Source organism: Bombus vancouverensis, chromosome 8 (genome assembly GCF_051014615.1).
Source record: "Bombus vancouverensis nearcticus chromosome 8, iyBomVanc1_principal, whole genome shotgun sequence".
NCBI lineage: Eukaryota > Metazoa > Arthropoda > Insecta > Hymenoptera > Apidae > Bombus > Bombus vancouverensis.
In genome coordinates, this window is record NC_134918.1 from 16,926,378 (window position 1) to 16,949,852 (window position 23,475).

A 23,475-nucleotide genomic window follows, 5' to 3' on the forward strand; every position below is an offset into this window, starting at 1 on the left:
AGAAAATTGTGATAATGTAGTTAAAGAAGTAGGTAATTCAGAAAGCAAAATCCTAGCCTTTGCGTCAAAGGATGAAGCTATAACACTCTTAAAGTGAAGAGGAAGTTCTGCTTCTTTATTAATTCAAAGGGATAAAGTTTAAGTATTTTGAAAACTTGCATGATCTAAATACGCAAAGGTACGTAATTCTCGTTCCAAATGAATCCAACAAATAGCAAAGTAAATTAATATGATTTGCGATTGAAATCGAAATTAGCCGAATCCATCGTTATCGTAACTACGAGACTCTGTGAAAATAATGCGAGTGCTTCGTTTGCTAGATAGCTTTTTCTCTTGCACCGTTATGAACGGAGAAGTGTTTTCCACTCGTGAAACGCTTGCTAGAAATACTGTTGCGAACAAGCAAGAGTTTACGAGTGAAGCAAATTTTCTTTATCTACAAACTTCGGAATTGTCGGCGAGCCACTTTTCCACTCGTCGAGGTAAACGACAATGAAATAAATTGAACGCTGGTCTCACCGATAATCCAATTCATTCGCTCAGTCTATAAATCTAATGGAACTTTATGGTAAACGCAGGAATCTAGTTTTTTAATGGCCCATAGAAAGTAAAGACGAGTGGTCGATGAAAATTTACTAGTCACGATATTACGATAGTTTTGTTGAAAGTTTATGATGAAATTCTCTACATGTTTAGAGAACGTTTACTCTACTATATCCTTACAAAGTGTTCCACAGTATTCTTACTTTATTAAGATTTAATATTTCGTGCGTAAGAACATAATCTTCTTCTCTCTTACGCTCAGCTATTTACTATCAAACAAAATATGGTCTAAAAATAAGTACACCAATTCGCATTAATATTTGGACATACCGTACTATTTCTGTATCTGTTGCTTTCTACAACACTGTTAAAAATCTCTCGTACAATTAAACGCTTTTAAGAAGAAATTATTTACATATTTTCAAGCTACAATAAACGGTTCGTATTCTTTTGTACAAAGCAACAAACACGGAGACGATACCGTGTCCGAATATTAATGCGACTAACTGTATCTATAAATATATAGGAAATATTCTCTATTTGTATAATACAAATATAAGACAATAAGGACGAATAGAAAGAATTTCCAAAAAAAAGTCGACGAAAATTCGATTTTCTCGAGAACGAAAGCATCGGGTATTGTTTAGGCATCCGAATCTTATCGCAGTGAGATTAAGTTGCCGATAGAGAGAAAGGAGAATCATGGAGGTAGGACGCCGACGTGGGTATGCTAATGCAAGAGTAGCCTTCTGGGGCCTCGGAGCCACAGCCAACACGCGTTCCTGACCCGACGCTGTCACGACTTTAGAACAATGGCGTCGATATACATGTCTCATTTATATACACGTATTCCTCGATACGGCGTACCGCGGTGCACAACGTTCGCGTACCACGGACCAGAGAGATCTTCCTCGAACCCTCCGCCCGATAAAATCCCAGGAATTGAAATCAATTCGGCGAGAGCCGGGTCATCCATGATTTAACGCCCCGCTGATACCGAACAGTTCGAATTGTTTCGTTCGAACGTCTTTTTTGCTTGCAATGCGTCACATCGAACCAGGATAAGTTTGCTGGTAGAATATATAACGATTCGTTTACAGGTATTTCACTTCTATTTCTTCTTCTATTTTTCTTTTGTGAAGTAGTTTCACTGTGAGAGGATTTGAAATATCGAAGTATCAGGTTATTTCGAACGTTTTTGTAGCTTTCGTTTCGTTCATTTTGTTTTTCCTTCCAGCGGTTTCTATAATATTCGATATACGTTTTTTTCATAATATACAGAAGAATATTAATTTTCTGTATTGGACAGATATTATTCGAATTTCTAAGAGAAAGAAACCGTAGAAAACTATTCTCCGTATCATCTTGTTTTGTAAATCGGAAAGGCAATTTCAACGCTTTTTAAGTCTATCTTGCTTGACTAAACGATCAAACACCTTATTTGCATTTATTATTTTAACGTTAAACGCACATAAGTCGAAAGAAAACTTAACGACGTATACGATTCCAATATCGATTCGATGTAAATCAATATCTGTATAGAAAAGAAAAAATTGCTAGTGGAAGTCCAGATCTTCCTGATCCTGTGAAAAAGAGAAGTCGAAGAAAGGTAGGAGATTCTGCAACTCGTTAACTGGTTACTCCCGATTACTAACAACGTTCTTACGGTGCTTGGAAACGTAGCATCAAAGTTACCGTAAAAATTTTAATAAGCGGTGCCCAGCGGGGCAATCCTACGAAGTTAGACAAGCGCCTATCGATTCCTTCGACAGGGAAGTTTTCCTTAAAACGAGGAACGAAAAAGAGAAGAGAAGACGGAAGAGGAGCGGAAAAAGTGTTCTTCGTTGCACTGAGAAACTGGAACGTGCGATCAGCTTATTATAAGTCAACCGAGGAAGAAGGCCACGACTGAAAAGTTTGAATCCCCCAGCTAAGAACGTTTCTGGGACAAGGGACTCTTGAGTAAACTCAGCCTGCAAGGAACTACCTGGTTCCAGAAGCGTCCATGGTTAACGAGCCTGAGCACCAGACATTTCGATGGACTCTCCTTTCGAATTCAATAAACTCCGATTTGCTTCTTTTCTTAAACAACTCGATCGCAATCAGGATGGGGACATCCATTCACTTTGCGTTACCTTTTAACTGGTTCTGTCTTTAACTTCTTTCTAAGCTCCCATTTATCGTTATTACGTCGTTATCGAGATTTTATGCACTATCGTTATACCGCGGATTTTTATGCATTTATAAGAGATGTAATGCTGCAAACAGAATATCCTATCAGAATGCATACACAGGTGCATGGTACACAGATATGTAGAAAATAAATGAAGCGCAGCAGTTGTTAGAATTTTTAATTAGTAAACTGAATCTCGTTAAACGTGTACCCAAAAATACCACTTTGCATAAAGTTTCACGGTCGACTTATTACGTTGCTTAACGTCCTAACTAGTGGAAAACCTTGTCTATGATCAAACATTCTCGCATCGATAATAAAGGATTATTATCAATCGAATTATCAAATTGGATTCGCGTTCGAAGTTAGTTTCCCGATTCTGGAGCGTTCATTCTCTCGTGATTGCACGTGTCACAGAGGAAAGAACGTCCTTGGACGATATTTAATTCGGCGATGGCGACAGCGTATTCGACGACTTTTGGCAAACGTTCTTTCTTTCGAAAATATCAGCCACGTTTGCCAGACGGAAATACGCTTGGCTCTGGGATACCCAGACGCGTAGATAAAAGAAACAAACGGATACGAGGCAGGGAAAATGAAACGAAGAAATATGAGAGACAGAAAAACCGTGCGGGACCGTGACGAGGAAGCTCTGCAAGATGGAGGGAGAGAAGAGGAAACGCGGATGGAGTGTATACGTCTTAAAGGAAACGCACTCGCCGTAAGCTGGGTACACGAGAATAGAAACGAAATAAACAGCTGGAAAACCATTTCGAGATAGGTAACACGCAAAAAGAGGAGAGGCAAGAGGAGGACCGAGCAAAGAAAAATGAAAACCCGAGGACGTACTTGAAAAGAAATTGCCTTCAATTCGCGGGTAAACATAGGGGGAATGTTGAACGCGAAGCAACACAGTGTCCATACAAATAGCGAGAAATCGTTGAGTTTTAGATTCTACGAATCTTTGGCTTTTTTAATCTTCCATTGACAAGAGCAGAAAGTTCCTAATCAACTCCGCTCTTTGTTGATCCTACAATTTCATTATTCAGATACATTATCAGTGTCCGACTTTGTGAAAAACAATCTACATACGTTTATCAATTTATTTGTTGCTGGAAAATGACGTAAATATCCGTAAATTTCAAGAGGAATTTTACCAAATGACATTTGTAATATCACTGCTGCTTTTTTCACTTCGCAGCTTCTGAGTCAAATACTGTTTCTATTTGGTAATCAACTGTAACAATTACAAGAAAAATATTGTGATTGGTCAATAGAAGAAGAAGACAATGTTAGACACTGTTTATCGATACAGTGCAAGAAAAGACGTTGAATCTTCATTGTTTGATCTCCAACCCCATCCGTTTCGTTATTCTAGTCATTGTAAAAGTTCTTTGTTTGCAGGAGGTTGAGTATACGTACACGCTCCAGACTGTAAAAATTTGAAAATGCTATTTCAAAGAATTTATCCCTAAAAGGAGAAGTTTTTCAAGGAAACTACGACGAAACGATCCAATAAATATCACACTGACAAAAAATAAATTCAATTCAATAAATTGCTACTTTTTACTCTTTCTTAAATTTTGTTCGGAATTTTTCGAACGATCCAATAATTGATCGAGTATACATATTAAAATATTTAGCAATAGTCTCTGTTCGTTTCTGTAAAATAAAAATTAAGAATGAAATACTTCATAACGACGTATGTGAGAATTAAATAGCTGATAGGTTCTTCGCATTTTCATTCGTAGCGGTTACGGTACTTATATGTAACATATTTTATAAAATATAAAGTCGTTTCTTTTTCGAAAAGTCCGAGTACCGATTTTTTTCCACCGTTTCGACGAATTTTTCCGCTTAACCGAAGAACGTTTTTAATATTCCCACCTGAGGGAAATGGTAGTTGAAAATGTACCGTCAGCACAGTAACGCGTTTCAGACACACGATGAAGCTGGCCGCGATACTGGCGAAACTACAGAGTCATTTTCACAAAGAACGCGACTTACGCTTGAGAACCTTTAGCAGCCCTAGCACATTTTCCGTCACGTCAGTCATTAATGATCGACATAAAACCATCGGTTCACGGTGCATCGGTTATGGATGATCAGTGCCGATAACTTTATAGTGTATCAAGTAAGAACACAAAGATTTCGAAACCGATGCTGTAATCAGCTTTAAAATCATATACTGTAGACTTCAAAGACTAAAACTATTGGTGTAATATTAAAGGCAGCAAGGTAGGCTATTTTATATTATTTTTCCCATGAAAAGTAGTTACAAAATTAAATTACAAAAAAGTGCGAGGTATTACACAGATTGGTACAAAGTATTATATATTTTATATGGCTAAATAAAGTTCATTGGAGTTTTAAATTCACTTAATTTAAACAATTTTTTGAATAATTGACAAATGATTTTATCTTTAATTATCGTTCAAATTGATACGATCTATTCAATTTATTTAATTCGAGTATTAATTATAGAGTTACAGTTGGTATGATAGAAAAAGGGAAAGTAGATAGAATAGTTATGCGTCTGTTATAAACTCACGAGCAATTCACGATAACACATTCACTTGTGTTAGTGAGATTTTGCGACAAATGTATGCACCAATGTATAGCTATTTTATCGTTCTATTTCAACAAAAGAAATCCGTTAAAACTCCTGAAAGTGTCGAGTCCTGACAGATCTCGAGTCTTTAATGTGTCGAAAGTGTTGATCGTCCGAGAACTCTTAAAAGTTTCGATAGGTTTTGAAAGCTTGATGAGTATTCAATATCTTACAAGCTTCTTGATGACCCTTGCTCAAACAGTACCAACATAAAATATTAAAGAAAGTGTCGAAAGTTCGAGTTACTATACACGCGTTTCCAGGTGACCGAGGCTTTCAAGACTTTAAATACTCGAGGCATATCGATACTCGAAATTTATCAGTACACTGCGGATTTTCATGCAATTTCGGATCTTTACGAAGAGAACTAAAACGCAACTTACATAGTAATTTTCGCCTACTAAAAATTACGACGAGTACGGAGATTTTACATACTTCTGTATATTATATTACGCATTTCGTGAACGTCTGTACCCTTAAATTCGTCACAGATGCATACAAATCAGCGCTCTACTTATCGATATTTCCAAGAATTTTAAGCCGTGTTCGAAGTGATTCGTATTTTTTCGCATACGGATGTACAGATTCGAGGCGATTCGAAGTGTTTTAGATTCCATCACTATCGGTGCGTACGTGAAAGGGTTAAACGATTCGAGCAGAGAAGAACGAAGGGAAAAGAAGGCGGAAGATAAGCGAGAAAAGGAGAGGAGGGTTGTTACGAATCGACGTAGCGTCGCGTCGCGGCAATTGAATCCGCGGTGCATGTACGCGGCACGGGGTACATGTTAGGCGCGGAGACGGAGGCGGAGGTGGAGGCGGAGGACCTCTCGCACGTAGCACGCCGTGGGGCGGCAGTTGAAACGGTCGTGGCGGGGTCCGCGTGCGATGAAGAAAGAGAAGAACGTATATATAAGAGGGGTAATTTATTAGGGCCAGAGGCAAGCGAGGTGTGCTTTCACGGAACGAGTCCGCGGCAACGGGCACTACGGCCGTCTCGCTACGGCACTGCACGGCACCGTACGGCACCATAGTACGATCTCGCGTGTACGAACGCGCTGCTGGTGCACGCTGGTGTTGGTCGGCGATGGGGGCAGCCAGGGGAGAGATCTCGTTACGTGCGAGAGTTCACGGGTCACGCGAGAATCGTGAACCTCCGGCACGGCAGAAACGGCACCAAGGTACCAGAGGAGACACGCGGCCCCCTCGCGATAACTCGCGTAAACCCTCCGCTTCCCCATAACTCTGCATTAATAATCCTTCAGAGACGGTTCGTACGCGCGCCTCACGGAATTTTCTTCCCCGATTTCGTTAAACTTCGCTTTGGGCCATACCGTATTTCTGATATACCTTTTTATTGCACAGGGTGAAGTTTAGATTGCAAGGGTATTTGAACCGTGTTCAGTGGGTTATCTGTCTCGGAATTCACCAAATTCGTTAATGAACGATTTTTATGCGATTCGCGTTTAAAAACGGTTGACTTAACTCGCGATTAATGGCGCGACAGTGATGACGATGCAGTACTGTTACACTGACAGTTCGATTGTCATAGATTTCTACGGGGATATAATTATCCCTCGTTAAAAAGAAAGTTTCTTCGACTAGTTATCTTTATTCAAGTACGTCAAAGCTAATCGTTCGCTCAACTTGAAGTATTCTCTGCCGTAATTGTCATAATAAAATAGCGTATGTATATTACTTTACTTCTAGAAATTATTTCCTTGTTGATTTTATTACCGCAGAGCTGTTCCGGCTATTCGCACCATCTTCTCGATTTCAATATCTCAAGACTAATAGTCCTCGTAGGATATAGAACAAATTTAAGCGAAGATCTTGATCTCTGTCTTAAGACTAGCATTTTTGCAGTCTGTTCGTCGAGATCAAACTGTTCTGTGGCGCAGAAAACACACAAATTCGGAGTGTTTACAGTTCAAACAGCGAGTTTCTTTCGTTTCAGGCCGAGCTTCTACGATAGTTAGATTTCGTTGGTTTGGATCGTTAAACGTCGTTCGCGTATGATCGCCTCGATGTTCGTGCGAGAAAGTATGCATGCGAAGTTCGCGTTCAAAACTTGGGAAAATAAGAGATGTTAAAGAAGAGGCGGATGTAGCTTGTGCAATACAGTGGCTGGAAAATATTTTCCTGTCTTCTGGTCGTTGCTTTTGCTCGCTCGTAAATTGTGCAATAGGGTTTGCTGCGGTTTGGATACTCTTGACGGGTTTCGTGCAGTCGTAAGGAGACAGGGTTTTAAAGGGATAAATTCGGTTTAGACTCTCGGATTTTGGGGACTACGGTTGGTCGGTTCTGATGTCCGTGAAACATTTTTCTTTTTCGCGTTTGGTATTAGTTATCTGGTAAAATAATTAAAAACGATATTCGAGGTATTTCGTTATTTTAATTAATTACTTATCTCTGTGCTGTAATATATACGATATCGAAGGCAAATAGTAGTGTAAGACCTTTGCCACGTGAAATGAAACGAAACTTTACATGTCAATCTGGTTAAAAAAATGACGTTTGCTTTACCATGAACATATACATATAAATAAGATATTCAGTAATGTTACTGAGAATAACAGTAATTAAATCGTTATCTAACTATTATATCATTTTCCATTGAATATTTTAATAATAAAAATAATTTCGCCTCTCGGGAGATTAGCAAAGATAGAAAATCGAATTTATTTATTATCCTATAAAACTTATCTCGATTTTATACCGCTGAACAATGATTCGCTATAACTTTAGTATCGTTTGGCTACACATATTATACGCACACAACGTTCTAATAAAGTTTGGTTAAAGAGACCTGCAACATCCTGTGTATCTGAAACGTGAAAATTGGATGTTTCGTGGCGATTGGCTCATGGTTCCGTTCGATTTCGGCTGTTCGTCGTTCGATTACGCAACGTGACTAACTGCCGTGAATCTGGAGAAGTCCACAGTGTTCCCGGAACTAATCTCTTCTGGTCGATTGTGACGAATTAACGATTCCAGAGAAACGATTTGCCGGTGCTCACGCTGCTACAGCACAGTCGATGATTCGCGGAGGGACGTTTGCTCCAAGAGGTTGTAAATGTCGTTTATGGTTGTATAGAGAGAACGCGGAACGTTAGGTAGTGTTTATTGCGGCGTTTGCTTAAAGCTCGCATGTGCTTGATGTATGGTTTGCGTAATGACGTATTTGGTAGAAGCTGTCGGTAATATTGCCGGGTAATCGTGCTTAATATTATGTTGTTTTGATATTGTAAGGTGTTTAGGTTTGCACTTCACACGTGTGTCGTTGTTCAAGAATTAGTTTCTAATTCGAATATTATACGCGAGGTAAATGTAGACAATTTTCTGCAATATACTTTTGTGTAATATACACGTATCTGCTATATTATCTTCGACGAACTACGCTCGTTACTACACGTAAGTGAAATTTAATTTCAATCAACGAAAGTTTAAAATAATAGTTCTTATAGTTACATATTACATACTGTTTGCTAAAAGAGCGATACAACTAAGAAAAGTGACAATTTTCTGACAATCGACTTGAATTAAAAAATGTGAAAAACAAAATTATTAATTGTGCAATTGTCTATCGACGAGCTAGGATTTTTTATAGAAATTCCGACAGATTTTGCACATTTCTAAAATCGACCATTTTTTGAGCTATAGCTATAAAAGAACCTTGGGGTTCCTTTTAGGTCAAATCTGTAATTTTACGAATAAGGATGGTGATAAATACTAGGTTGTCCGAAATGTTTTTTCCGTTTTATAAGGAAATAATAAACGCACAATGTTTTTTGTTTTATATTGGTTTATTGAATTACGCACGAACATAATAATAGAAATATAACGAAATGGACCATATCTAATTCAACGAAATAATATAAAACAGAAATTGTTGTTCATCTATTATCACCTTATGAAACGAAAGAAACTTTTCGGGCAACCTAATGCTTAACCATAGCGTTACAGAAATATTAACTGACAATTAATATTCCAATATTAAAATAAATTTCGAATCTTATATAAATATCACTTTGTATATATCACTTTCCTCGTTTAAATGCTCAATGCTGCCGTAATCAAAAATTTGTATCTCAACTGAATTCAATTAAACGATTAAGATTTAATTCCGATGAACTTTCTTCGCAGAAAGTGAACAACTGGTTACCTACCAGTTCCCTGATCGTCAATGATATCATCGGTGTAACAGTAGTAAATGCAATTAACGGTACAAAATCCTGATTCACGATGTAAGATACTGCATGTAATTAGCGTAAGAAAATCTGTACGCTATGTCATGGTGCGTATATCTCTTAATGGATAGAAACGTGTCTGCAAGCACCAGATGGAAGAGGAGCAGCTGATCAGGAAACGCTAAGCCTAGCGCCTATATTCACGGAATCCTCCTCGTTTAGGTATGTGAAGCGTTTCGAGGAGTCCATCCACCTAATCAGCACTATCTAACTGCGCCGTAGAGATTTAAACGATCATCCACCGCAATTTTCTGGCTTCTCCCTACATTTTCTTTCGCTCAAAAATGGAGCATTATTACAAGTAGCATCGGTTCGAAAATTTCTTTCGTTACATCTTTTTTCGATGCGTATCTGCAACTTTATTTGCAGACTTTCACAAATTGCAGACAGATGAAATATGAAAACGTGTATTTTACGTACGAACCAAAAACAGTGGAGTATCGTGTGAATAATCAACCGGTACTGAAAATTGAATTATGTTGAATCGTTTTATAATAAAATATATCTCACGATATATATTGAATTTTCGGTGTACGAGTGTTGCAGAAAAGAGACGATATTGGAGAATCTGGTTGTAGAGACAGCGAAATTATATTTTAATAACAAAGGTGAATGATTCAATAGTGGTAAAACAAATGAATTGTCAGGTGGATGGGAAACAATCGTAAGTAACAAATATTATATCGAAGACTAATGGAAATAAAAAAGAAAGCAAAAGCTATAGAAGCTTCATATTACGAAATTTATATTTTTGTCGTTCATTCGTTTGGAACTTTCTATGGTTTAAAAGAATCGGTTTGATATTCTATGTCACTAGTTTTCAAATAAGATATTAGTAAAATTAAAACGTTATAGGAGCAATTTACTTTTTAGTTGTTAGTAGAGAATTGTGAATTCCACATCCGAAAGAACCGGTGGAAGCACAGCGAAACACAATTGTGGAAAATCTTCTAAATTAAAGATGCAAGTAACATATCCTGCTTTCATTCTAAATGCTCTCTGCAACATACTAATGAGGTGTGCATGCAAAATTCAAGAAACCACTGAAAAACATTCTTTCCCTCTTTTCTCCGGTATTCTAGAGAATGTAGATCGTATGTAGATTCCACATATTACGTTAACCCAAACGTAAAACGAAAAGAAACAACACCTCCAATCTTGTGCGAACCTAAACTCTTTCACTCTTTGTTTACTTTAAGAATTTTTTAATACGATCATCGGCTTTAGCCCACTTTTCTAGTGTAACAAAGAATTTCGATTTCAGAGAACGGTGGCCACGGACATTCGTGAATTTTCGTATTAATCAATATACGTCCGTGTATAATTTTTCATCTCGTCAATGTCGTTGTAAAAGCACCAGCAAAGTACAAAGAATCAATTCTCCTTAACCCTGCCATGTTTAACATCGGGTGTATGTAAAATTGTATTGCAACGAGTCATTAATTAAATACATCTGTTTTTAACAAATCTGATTGTAAATCGCAATGAAATATTTTTACATAAAAACATAAAGAAAGATGCGCTTCCATTATCGATAACTAGACCACAGATATTTGCGCATTTGTAGAATATATAATATGCAAAAATATTAAGTGAAATATTAGCTATAACATTTAATAAGCAAAACGAATTTCCATCTATTTCTATATTATATTTATAAATTTTCACGAACATTCGTCTCTTAACGGCAAATGAACAAAACTTTTTCTGTGGTCGAGAAACTTTCAGTTCTAGAATTGTTAGCTCGATAACTTAAAAAACTCTCGACCGTACAAACAGACGATGCACATTAGTAAAATCTCTGAAACTCATATCCGTTATTAGCAACCCAATTACGTTTCCCTAAAGAGCTGTCGATCAGTCCACCGTACGATATTATTACCGACGATTGAATAGGAGAATTTTCAATCTTCCGTTCACCCACGGAGTCTCGTTAAAGCTTCGCCACTTAACATCTCACGCGATTGCTCGTTAAGGGACCCGAACAGAAGAAGAGTTCACCTAAACACCGGCTCTGCATACGCGTGCGCGATCCCACGTTACAGTTCGCCACGACAGCTCGTTACGTAACTCCTCGTGGCCGCGGTTCGTTCGCCGAGGATCGTTCATCCCGAGAACGACAGCGGCTGCCGGGTGCTTGGTACGGGGAGACGTTTCGCTAGTCGTCCTTAATCTCTGGCAGCGTTCCGCGTAATCGGTCGATTGCTGAAATCGCCGTCGATGCGTGCACCTGTTCGCCAACAGTGGCAGATTCTCTGGTAGAACCTTTGGTATATAAATACGAAGAGTTAGTATCTCGAAATGTCCTATTATCCGAATAGTATATTTCCTTGTCCGGATGTCATTTATTATCGAATTAAATACGATACAATACGTAAGTATGCTCTCTCTTTTTCTTTCTCTCTCATATATTATATATTACATGTCACTTTCTGAGCGAGAGTAATAAAATATGAGAATTGCACGCTCGTCTATTCGTATTATTAAAATTCTCGTCTGTACCGCTAAAAATATAATCCTGTCGAATCGCGCAACGTCGTCGCACGCTGCACGACCGAAAATTCCAATGACGTAGCGCGCTCATCTGCATCGATCCTCGATCTTGCAGAAAGGGGCGGTATCAATCGGTACCGCCTTTAATACGATAATTCACGATCTCTCTATTCCTTCGCCAATTCCGATACGTCTAATTTGGCGGATAGGCTGGACGAGCCTAGAAAGTCATGGAAAGAAGACGTCCCGAGCAGAAGAAGATAAATAACGGCAGAAAGATAGAGCGAAAGCCAGATGACAGGACGATAGAACGAAAAGAACAGTGGTGTGTAGGATGGTGGCAGAGAGGCGTGCAGGGGATTACCCGTTAGCCCGGGTCGACGTAAACGTCGAACCACTTTATTCGGCGTCGGTAACTAGACGAGGAGATAGCCTCCCTCGGCGTAAGAGCAGCGAAGTTGGAGAGTGTAGGATAGCGATGAGGAGTAGGTGGAGGAGGAGAGGAAGTCGCGGTGCGGTAGGTGGAATAAGAGAGGACAGAGGTTGGCGGAGGTGGTTTGATAAAGATAGAAGCATAGAGTAGGAGATAAGAGAGAGGAGGACGCCACGTACGAACGGACGATGCTGAAGGTGGTTCGCTAATGTCACGCCGCGTTCCTAGAACCCTCCGCACGCTGAAATTAGATTACCGCGAGATTGCTGCCCTTCTACCCGCCCCTCCCTTCTTCAGCCTCTCTGCGCCAGCCTGCTCGCCTTCCTCCTTCGCCCAACCAACATCCTCCTCCTCCTCAAACCACCTTCTCTCCTGCATCTCTCTGCCAGTGTTCTCCTTCGGCCTCCTCAGACCTCCTCCTCATCCACCTTCGCTACGTCGTTCCCAGAGTCCTTCCTCTCGTTCGCATCGCCTGCATCGCCACTGACGGCAGAACCTACCTGGTGGGCTCTTTTACCTGTGTTGCCAACTCCGCCGTCGAAGTCGCTTTTCCTTCTTCCTCTTTCGTCAGAATCCTTCACCGTTCACTTATTTCTCTCTCTCTCTCTCTCAAGTTAGTTGGGTTTCTTTTTCTTTTTTTTTTTGTCGGGGTTTTATTTCTTCAGATCGCTTCTTTCTCGCTCTTTAATTTTATTTTTGATTTTGGTTTTCTTTCGTTATATAGTAGGATCTTTTTTAGTTCGTTCAGCTTGGTTTTGTTTGTCGTGGTTTACGAGTTCTCGTTCGACTTTTTGGGTTTGTTTCGTGGGTAGTTTCGTTTATCTCCTCGTGCCTCGCTTAGCCATAGCACGCACACGCAAGCATGCGTGCGATGGATGCGTGGAACCCTGCGTGTCTGTATCACCTACGCAACTGACGGCATGCAGGATGGAACGGGATGATACCGCACGCCATTTCTAGGAACTCATCTCGGCTGAATCCTCATCGCACGCACGCACGCACGCACGCACGCACGCACGCACGCACGCACGTACGTATGCACGCACATCGGGCATCAGATTGTGACGAGGGGAAGCTCGCAAGGAGCCGCGTTTCTGCGCTCAGTTTCAGTCGAGAACGATGAAAACTCTTGGTATGCTCGTCTTTACTGGTTTTTGAACGATTCGACGTGTTTCGTCGTCTGGCCGATTTAAATTCTTCAGGAATAAATTAACGAGTGTCGGGAAAAGATATTTCTTTTCGCGAAGAACATAACCTTCTCATTTCTAGATTCGATTAATTTGACATCTAACAGTCATAAATATTTTAGCGTAATTTCTCTGCCTATTTGATAACGAATAAGCGATTTATACGATGGTTTGAACTTTCAAAACTGGAATAAAACTTCCCTGTGATTATGTACACGATTGGATTACTCATAGTACTCTGTTACTTGATAGCTCGTTTCATTTTCGTGAAACGTGAATTATATCATATTTGTATCTGCGTCGATTAAAAACTGAATTGAAAGTGACTGGTTTTTATAAACTTCAAATTTCATAGTCGAACAAGTTTCTGACAAAAATAATATCTTTAACATCTACTTGATGGAATTTATTATTGGAAAGTACATACGGAAAATCTTTTTAAAAGAAGCAAAATGTCATTGAGACTGTGTACTTATTTCTTCGATAAAATAGAAATTTTCCAAGACTATATCGCTTTTAAACATTTCTTATGTTTCGCTATGAACTTTCCAACCTATGTATATTTGTTACAAGTGGAATTAAACGATGCGTTGAAGTTGTTGGATATGAAATATTCGTAGCATTTGCCGAGGACAATGCATACAAAGTGTCTACTCACTTTCCCCATTCACCTCAATGACTCCTTACTTCTTCGTAAATTTTTCCTCTCTTGCGTCTAGCATTGTGGCTAATTCTTGTATGAGTTACGTGGGATCTTGCTCAATCTTAACCTTCAACTTCTCCGTAATAGTCGCAGCAAAGTTTCCCTTTCAACCTTTCTTAAACTTACTCTTCAGTCAATACGCGAATTCGCGGGGCATCAACGTGTTCTTTAAACTTCGATACATTGCTCGTTCACATTCTTACGATTCATTTCTGAATATCACGAGGATAAAATGAACACTGCGCCTTCGGCGGCTCATACGGCCGACCACGTCAATCGTTTGGCAAGTAAGTGAATTCTTTCTCCTATGGCTCATACGTTTCTCATACAAATTAAATACGAGTCTTTCTTCTTCCACGCGTTTCTCGTGTCATTTTCCAATAACAAATAATTCGCTCAACATTCCTGTAAATTTAGGTCTCGAAATAATTATAGTTTTGTAAGGACTGGCAAATTCTTTTATATTTTGTCAGAAGATTATAGTGTTACGGATAAAACGCTGCAATAACTTTTGAAAATATTTATTTAATACAAAAGTATATGGCTTCAGACAAATCCTAATCTTTTCATAAGTTTCCGTTAAATTTTTACTTTTTTTGCAAAATGGTTTAAACATTTGACCAAAGTGCCTCTTGTATAGTAAATTAGGGACTATAATAAGTACGACGAAACTTTTTCAGATCTTTTAAAACACAAAACAATAAGATATCGGAGTAGAGATTAACAAATCCTTAATGCCGGCCCAAAAGTATATTATATCCCACTCGATGGAGTGCAATTTTTATCCGAAACATTTTTTCGTATGATTCGTGTTTTTCGAGATATTTAAGCGGTTTGAGATAAACCGATCAACGCGCAAGTTTAAAATCTAAAAATCCGTCAAAATACTTTTTTAAACAAAACCTGAAAGCTTGCATAAATAACTAGACCGCAGGTTTTTGATAGTATTTATAATAGATTTTAAGCTGGAAAAATCCTCAGACTGCATATAGTGTACCAAGACATATAAAATATTCAATGCGGTATACTCTTTATGATTTTTAGCGGACGAAACAAATTCCTACGTAGGTTCCATTTCTCTGGTTCTGTTCGTAGAAATATGAAATCGCGTGAAAATACGCGAGTCTGTTAACGACAGAGAAACGTGACGCGTCTTGTCGACGCTTCTTACACCAGGAGGCACCCGTTTGCCGGACGTAATCGACGATCTAATGAAACTCGAAAATAAATGCGCGCGTACGCGTCAGAGAAGCACGTTGCGTTTCAATTCTGTCGTAGCGAAGACGAGAGACAGCGTACATGGGTTAACGTTTGCGGTACGCTCTGCGGTAGGAACGACCAACATCCGGGACGAACTATTAATTTCCTTTCGGTCTCGCCGATTTCCGCGGGCACCCACCGCCTAATCTTCTCGCAAATTCGGATACGATGACAAGTTTTGTCGTCAGCCGTTCATCGACCACGACTGTGTCGACGAGAAGCTGCGTCTTCACCGAAGCAACGACGAGTTACGTACTTTCTGTCGGTGTTCCATGTATCTTGGAAATATCGCTGCATATTGCATATATCCAATGTTCCTTTATGTTTCCAGCGACAAAAATCGCTACTCGTTACCTGTTTCCTTTCGAAGTGGTAAGGATTAAAGAAAGATGTGAAACACGCGGCAACACATCGCGACAGAAACAAACGTTCTTTTAGCGCGAACTTGTTCCTTTAACCCTGCTACAATATTTGATTATACACGAGCGATTTAAGCGATTTAAGCGATTTGTAGCGATTTAAGAAGATACGTAACGTGGCATTAAAACTAGAAATTACGCTCAGCAATAACGATTTCTTCGTCATTTGCTCAAACTTGAAATAATCTTTAACTTTATGTAAATAAAATACAGGGTTAAAGTCGAAATAAAGCCGAACTATTGCTCCGATTACGTTACTTCGGCGAAGATAAAATATTTCCAAAAAGTTGCACCTTGTTGTTTCGATGAAGACGCGGTTAAACGATTCGAGCGTTTTTATCGTTTGACGATTCGTCCTCGAAAACACGGCGGAGGGGGAAAGGTAATTTTCTAATTAGACGAGGAAACGAACAGGAGGCCGCAGAAGTTCGTGAGTCTATGCCACTGTTGCATGAGTTTCGAGGGGAAATAACGAGCGTGAATAGGGCCGCATTGTTTCGTGCACGAACGTTCTCGTTATTGCCGTCGCCTGCGCGAATATCTTCGCGCCGACGCGCGACGCGCGATAAACGTTTAAGAAAAAAAAAGAAGAAGAGGAAGTAAAAAAGAAGCGTGTTTTAATCCTTTAATACTATCGATATGAAATTTTCTTCCAACGTTTCTCTTTTAACCTTGCAATTATATAACAATATACGGTAGATTATAACACACTCGAATTTGTAAATTTCAGCTAGATACATAGATACATAGCGGCATAGTTAAAGATTAATTCCAATCTTTGATAATCTCATCTTTGTATATAATCAATTACGACTTTTCCATTTTCGAAGGTGCAATGGTTTCGAGTTGTGCCGCTTTCGTAATAAGGAGGCGATACGTATCTTGCGAAATCTCATTAGTACAGATCTTGATATCTGTGAAGTAAAAAAAACACGAAGAACGGAGAATTTTATATAAACCTACGTAACGAAAGGAAAAGATCAAAGTAGAAGATCAGAGCTTAAATGTGTAAATTAATATTTTGTTGTATCGTAGAAAATATCCGTGTCCGTAAAGTATATGATGCTCGAAGGATTAATTCCGTTACCCTGACACAGTACTGTTAATCACGTGACGATTTTCTTCTGAAATACGACGATACCACGGTTTATACTTGCAGCGTTAGAACCAAAGGTATGTTCGCAACGTAGAATCGTAAAGGAAAGTTGCGGTTGAATTCTTGATGCTCGTACTAGATTCGCGGATCTGCGAACGGTTGCGTCTAACGGAGGTTAAACTTGATGCGCTCCTCGTTTATTCTGGTCGTTAAAGCGAACGAGTTGTTTGACGATGCATTATCGTGGATAATGTATTCTATACTGTTGACGTTTTTCCATATAGAAAGTGATAACTTCGATGTCTGTTACTTGTGTTTCTGTTTGTTTGATTCGCGTATGTATTTAAACGATCGATACGTATCAGCTTGTCGTTATATTTTTATCTCTTCGAATGGTCACTCTGTTGCTATTTTATTATCGAAGTCTTGATGCGATAAGCAACGATTATTCTTAAAAATATTTTTTTTTTATTCTTAGTATCTGTTAGGTTGTCCGAAAAGTTTTTTACAAAGTCTTTTACAACACGCATCTTTATACAAACGTGAAACCCAATCTGTCGAACGTTGTGATCTTTATTTTGATAGAAGAAAATAGATCGATAAAATAATATAAAACGGAAAATATCGTGCATCCATTATTTCCTTATTAAACGAAAGAAACTTCTCGGACGACCCAACAGTTCGAGTATCTTTTAATATCTTCGAATACGAATAGGTTTGTCAAAGTAATTTATACAAATAGTAGCTAATTACGTTGCTTAAGTGCATTCGTATTTTCCATTCTGATCATACAGGCGTGGTATATAAATTTATGCATTATTTGGTTACACAAAATTAGATCGATGTTATTATCAATATATTACTAGAATATTACCGTAATCTATGCCTCATTCAGAGTTATTAATTTGATAATTGCGCTATTAATCTATCGTAATATTCCGATAAAATGAAATATCTTACGATAGGTAGTCTTTCGTTCTAACTTTATATCAAAGTAATTACATTTAAAAATGCATTTAACATCGCAGTTTTAAGAAAAGTCATGTTCTTAAAATGTTGGTGTTTCGGATTGGCAAAACGTGTAACCCTGAACTTGATTCGAATTCTCAAACATCTGTACCAACTAAGAACTAGTTTTCAAACTACATAATAATTAACTTTCTATTGTGTATATCTATCATCGCGAAAGACATAACTAGTTCAGTCGAATTAACAGCTGTTTTGTTGCTAACTAATCCGCGAATACATAATGGTACACTAATACGAATGATTCTACGTTCGCAATACGGAAGTGGCAACGTGACGCGTCAAAATAGTAGTTCGCTCCCTTCTTGCGAATTAAAAATAATGAGTTTCAAGTTTGCGCATGGTTGTGGCTCAGAATGCATGCACATGTTTTACCTAAAAAATCGCAAACGCGTGCAGAAACGCATGGCCTCCCATTGATGTTGAAGATCTCAGCTGTTTCCAACTAAAAATTTCCATCGTTACGTACGAAGATTTCATCGTTATTGTTGTATTCTATATTTCATATTTTGTTCTACCTATGAAATATGCATATTACGCGCATCATATTAAGCGTGTTTGCAACAGCTCTGTGTCCCTCTATGTAAAAATGTTCGTATTTATTAGCAGAGAAAGAGCACACCTCACACATAGACTTTGCCGCTAACGAACATCTAAACCTCTCTAACAGTAAGAAAATGAACGAAGTAAGCCATTAAATCCTTCTGACAATAAGACCTCGTACATAAACATACTACGAACAGTTAAGAATCTGACAAATATACCTTTCACGAGCTTTCTTCGTGATCCTTAGTCAACATCTGAATCTAAGCAAGTGCCACCGCCTTACTACTTACAATTCTATATTTCACGCTCTGAAATCAAGCGACAGGCCTATCTAACCAATTCATAAACTCCTATCTAACACGGTCGATCTCGCTCGAATCGAACACGCGAACGAAAAAACTGGCCATCTGTAAATAATGCGTGCGCATTACGCCGGCAATCTATATAGATAAAAGCGTACGGTGGGAAGCGTTTAAATATCGTGGAATATCTGACTCGCGAGGGGCAGCGTATCGAGGCTCGACGAGCAGATATCTTCGGCGAACTGCGCGCCGGGTAATTTAAACGCGAAACCGGGAAATTTATTGTGTTCGCGGCCGAAGATACTATTTTACGGCGTTCCGTTTCCGGCGCTGCACGACGCGGCGCGACGCTCCGCGTTGCGGTGGCGCGCGGTTTGTATTATGCGTGCGTTATCGTTTCACGTTTCTGAAACGCGAACTGCTTAGTTAACTCGCTACATAACGCGAGTGAGTTACGACGAGCCCCGTGGCTTCGTTTCCTAATACACGCGATCGCAGTCGTTCCTCCTATCCACCGGGATTCACGGCTCGCTCTTAATAACAAAAGTTTCGCGGTGCATGCTCTCTTCCTTTCCGCTGCCCCCTCGCAACCTCACCTTATCCCACCTTCCTTCTCTACGATCTTCGTCCTGGCCTCATCAACCAGAAGTATCATCTTACAGCTTACGAAGATTCCTGCTTGTAACACGCTCCTGTAAAGCAACCGCCGCCACCCCCACCCGCGACCAACTTCTATCTGGCCGGAGACCGTGTTGTACCCAGAGACCAGACTCCGAGTACTCGCTTTCTTCCTCGCGCGTCGTTTAGCAAAAGGTTCGAGGCTTCTCGCGGGAATCGGCCGGCGTCGAACGCGTTCGATCGGACGTCATCGCTTTTGAAAAGGTTGATCTTGATAACGGTTCAGGTATTTGGAAAAATGCGGATTTTCGAAGTTCCCGTTGATTTATTTATTGGTGACGTTTGGTAGAAAAGGATAAACGTTGATAGGGTGGAGTGAGTTTGGCGAATGGTGTTTTAGAACTCTGTAGGTAATTAACGTACACGTACAGTAATCGCAGAACGTTGATCTTGATAGCGGTTGGCGTATTTGGAGAAATATCCATCTCCGAAGTTCCGATTGATTTATTTATGGGTGAGGTTTGAGAAAAATGGTAAACGTTGGTGGAGCTGGATGGGTCTACAATGACGTTTGATCGTAGGTGATTAACTCGTGCGTAGAGTAAACGCACTTAACAACGTCCAACCGCTGTATTTGGTAATGAACGAAGATAAAAAAGAAAGACGAGGAAGGAGGAAGAAGACAGGCCGATTTTCGCGTGTCTTTCGTTCTTCCAGTCCTGATGGAAAATCCGTAGATCTCGACAGACCGTACATATGTCCTGATATATGCAAAACGCGGAGAAAGTCTATTTCGTTTAAGACTAATTTCATACGAAAATATCAATTATTCTTTAATTACAAACGATTTGAATTTTGGTAGCGATATTAGCAACATTTGCTTAAGACAGTTATACGAAACATAATAATTTTCAATCTCCAACGATACGTAAAAATCGAGCAGCTCTTTAAATTCGTTACATAAAGGATACGCGTGCATAAAGAGACCACGACGGATAGAAACGAGATTGAAGGAAACCCGTTCAAAGTAGGCTGTTCTTTGAAGCTGACTGATCGAGAAGAACACGATTTTCGATATAATAATATTACAGGAAACGATACTTAAATAATTTCCCGTTAAAATCACTTTTAATTTTATTGTACACTTAATGCATTGAATAGAATCTAGTGTCTGGTGCATTACAGAGAGGCTCGGACGAGGGTGAGATTAAAAGCCATACTTTTAGTAATTAAATCAAAAACCTGTGGTCGTTTTAGAGTTTTCTCTTTTCATCGGTGAAGTTAATGAACGATACTTTAATCGAGATCGTACGATATCTATTAAATGAAATATTTCGAGAAATCTGATATTCGATAGAGCTCGGTGAAAATGAAATAAAGAAACTTATTAGAAAGGAGTTTATTATATTACGAAACGTTTAACCGATAATTTCTCTGCCATTTGTTCGATGTATTCACTTTCCATTTTAAACTTCGTTCCACTACGTAAACGCTGATTCACTTGGGCTTTCAAAAAGTACATGTTTTCGACTACGTTTTGCTCGATTAACATTTAAATCGCATTACAAAGTTACCGAGTCGATGTAACTTCCTAACCCCTTTGCGTTTCACACTTTAACACTTACAACTGTTATTAAAATACTTTCTATTTTACTTTCTCTTTTCATCTTTCAATTCCTTTTAAATATCCTCGGAAGTGGCGATCCAACGGAGAATCCAGCTTCACGAATTTTACGATAAAAATATCCTCCGAGCATCCTGAAACCTGATTTCTTACTAAAACAATAGATATCTCGCGACAATACGATCGTGGCAGTCGTGTCTCGTTAACCATATGCCAGTGAGGTTTCAAATTGTTTCTTATAGCACCCCTGATATAGCCATAAAACTTTTTTATACCAGGTGTTCGAATCATTTCACGAACCAACATATACATTTCGTCCCTTTAATTGTATTCGCAGAGATATACAAATTTTCCTGAATATTCCAAGTGTATTAATTACCGAAACAAACGTGGAAACATGGAAACGCAAGAGAAATCCACGACCAATTCTATCCTACGAACACATAGTTTAAACCCTCTTGGCGAGAAGTGATCCGACGATCATCCGATCGGCTATCCATCCGTTCCAGCGAAATATCGAAGGAAAAACAAGAAGGGGGCGAAACGAGCGGCGATCAGAGTTAATTAAGCGTCGCGGGTAGGCGATTGGCGCGGAAAGATTTATCAGAGGTCCCGCAGCAGCGTCGATGACTGGCGGGGTCGAATGAATTTCCGTATAGGCTCGCGGTCGGTCGCGTCTACCGCGTGCTGTCGCAGAAAATCTATTCGTCAGGACAAAAAATATTTACCAACAGCCCCGGGGTTGGCACGGGAGCATGGCGTGCATCCAATAACCGTTTCGCAAGGGACCCTGGCCAGCCGGTCGCAGAGAGGCCGAAGCAAGAGGGAGAGACAGAGAGACAGAGAGACAGAGAGACAGAGAGAGAAGAGAGTTCCAGAGAGCGAGGGCTCAGTTTTCAACTCGACGCCGTATAACAGCACATATCCATTTACTGCTTCAGAGGATTGTTTATAGCGTGCGTGTCATAGGTCAACGGTTTCTGCTCGCTCGAAAGGACCACACGCTCCCGTCCACTATTTATATACGTGGGTGTCGTCCTCTTAGCTTCGCGTACCTTCCGATATGGCCTAACGTAAGGCCAACGCGTAATTCAAAACCGTAAATTGTCGCCGTATCTATATCTACCGGCGGACCTATCACACCTGAATTAACCGGCGCTAGTTTATTTACGGCTTGTTTCGTTCCGACAGAAACGATGCTTTTCTTCTTATAGTTGCGCACTTCCTCTATCTGCGCTGATATTACCAGTGCTGTTTGGACGCCAGTTTACCAAGCGCGTCTTTTAGCAGGTACACGCGGTTGATTTCCCCGGGCTGATAGTTTTGTTCGCCCGTGGTGAACGGTGGTTGGTAGCGTTGGTAATCGAAACGCGGTAGAATATCGTCGAGCGATCGACTGGTGGGGGTAGGAGCTTAAGAAACGCAAGTTTAAGCTCACTTTCCTGGGAAATGGAACGGCGGATGGCTTGCATTTGCGTTTGCACGAGGTCTCTTACCGATTTTGTGATCGCGTGAAGAGGGAAAATAGAGAATAGACGAGACCAATGTACCAACTATCCTTATTATCTGGTAACTGTCTTGATAGAGCGTTAAAATTAACTACTAATACTCGGCAAACACGACACTGCCATACAGATTTCTCATTCCTAGACATATGTATACGTAAGTAGTACGAGTCAGACGTGGCAAGACATTACGATCTGAAAGTACTACATAATTGCAGCGTCGAACGCGTTAATACGTTTCAACTTTGATTACGTTCAATCACCCGCGGCAAATAATTGAACAGAAGTTCGTACAGGCCGGATAAATGGAGCAATAAAACATCGTTTGTCGCCTATTAAATTATAGAAACGGTTCGTGTATGTACACAGTACATCCAGCTGTTTTATCGTACAGAAAATGAAAGAAATAATCGGTGCTTGCTCGAACTGTTTGATCGATCAAGTGAAAAGATGTTCGTTCGTGATAATTGATGGGGAAAAAAAAGACAGGGGATTTTCAATTTGCGGAATTTCGCTTTGAATCGCGAATCACGAAGAGGATGGAAAACGGACGGTGCGAATATAAATCGAGAGGAATACGCTGAATGAGCGTACACCAGCGTGATAATTAACGGCGATAATGCTTATTATCGAATGCTGAAATTCGATCGTATATCGCGCGATAGATTGTTCAATATTCTCGTAGTTCA

At 39.6% G+C, this 23,475-nt stretch overlaps 1 long non-coding RNA gene across 1 annotated transcript in view; it reads right to left on the minus strand.

The window, feature by feature from the left end:
- Window positions 1-23,475, minus strand: part of LOC143303052 (uncharacterized) — a 260,835-nt gene that overhangs the window by 116,432 nt on the left and 120,928 nt on the right. The gene's annotated exons all lie outside the window — the stretch shown is intronic.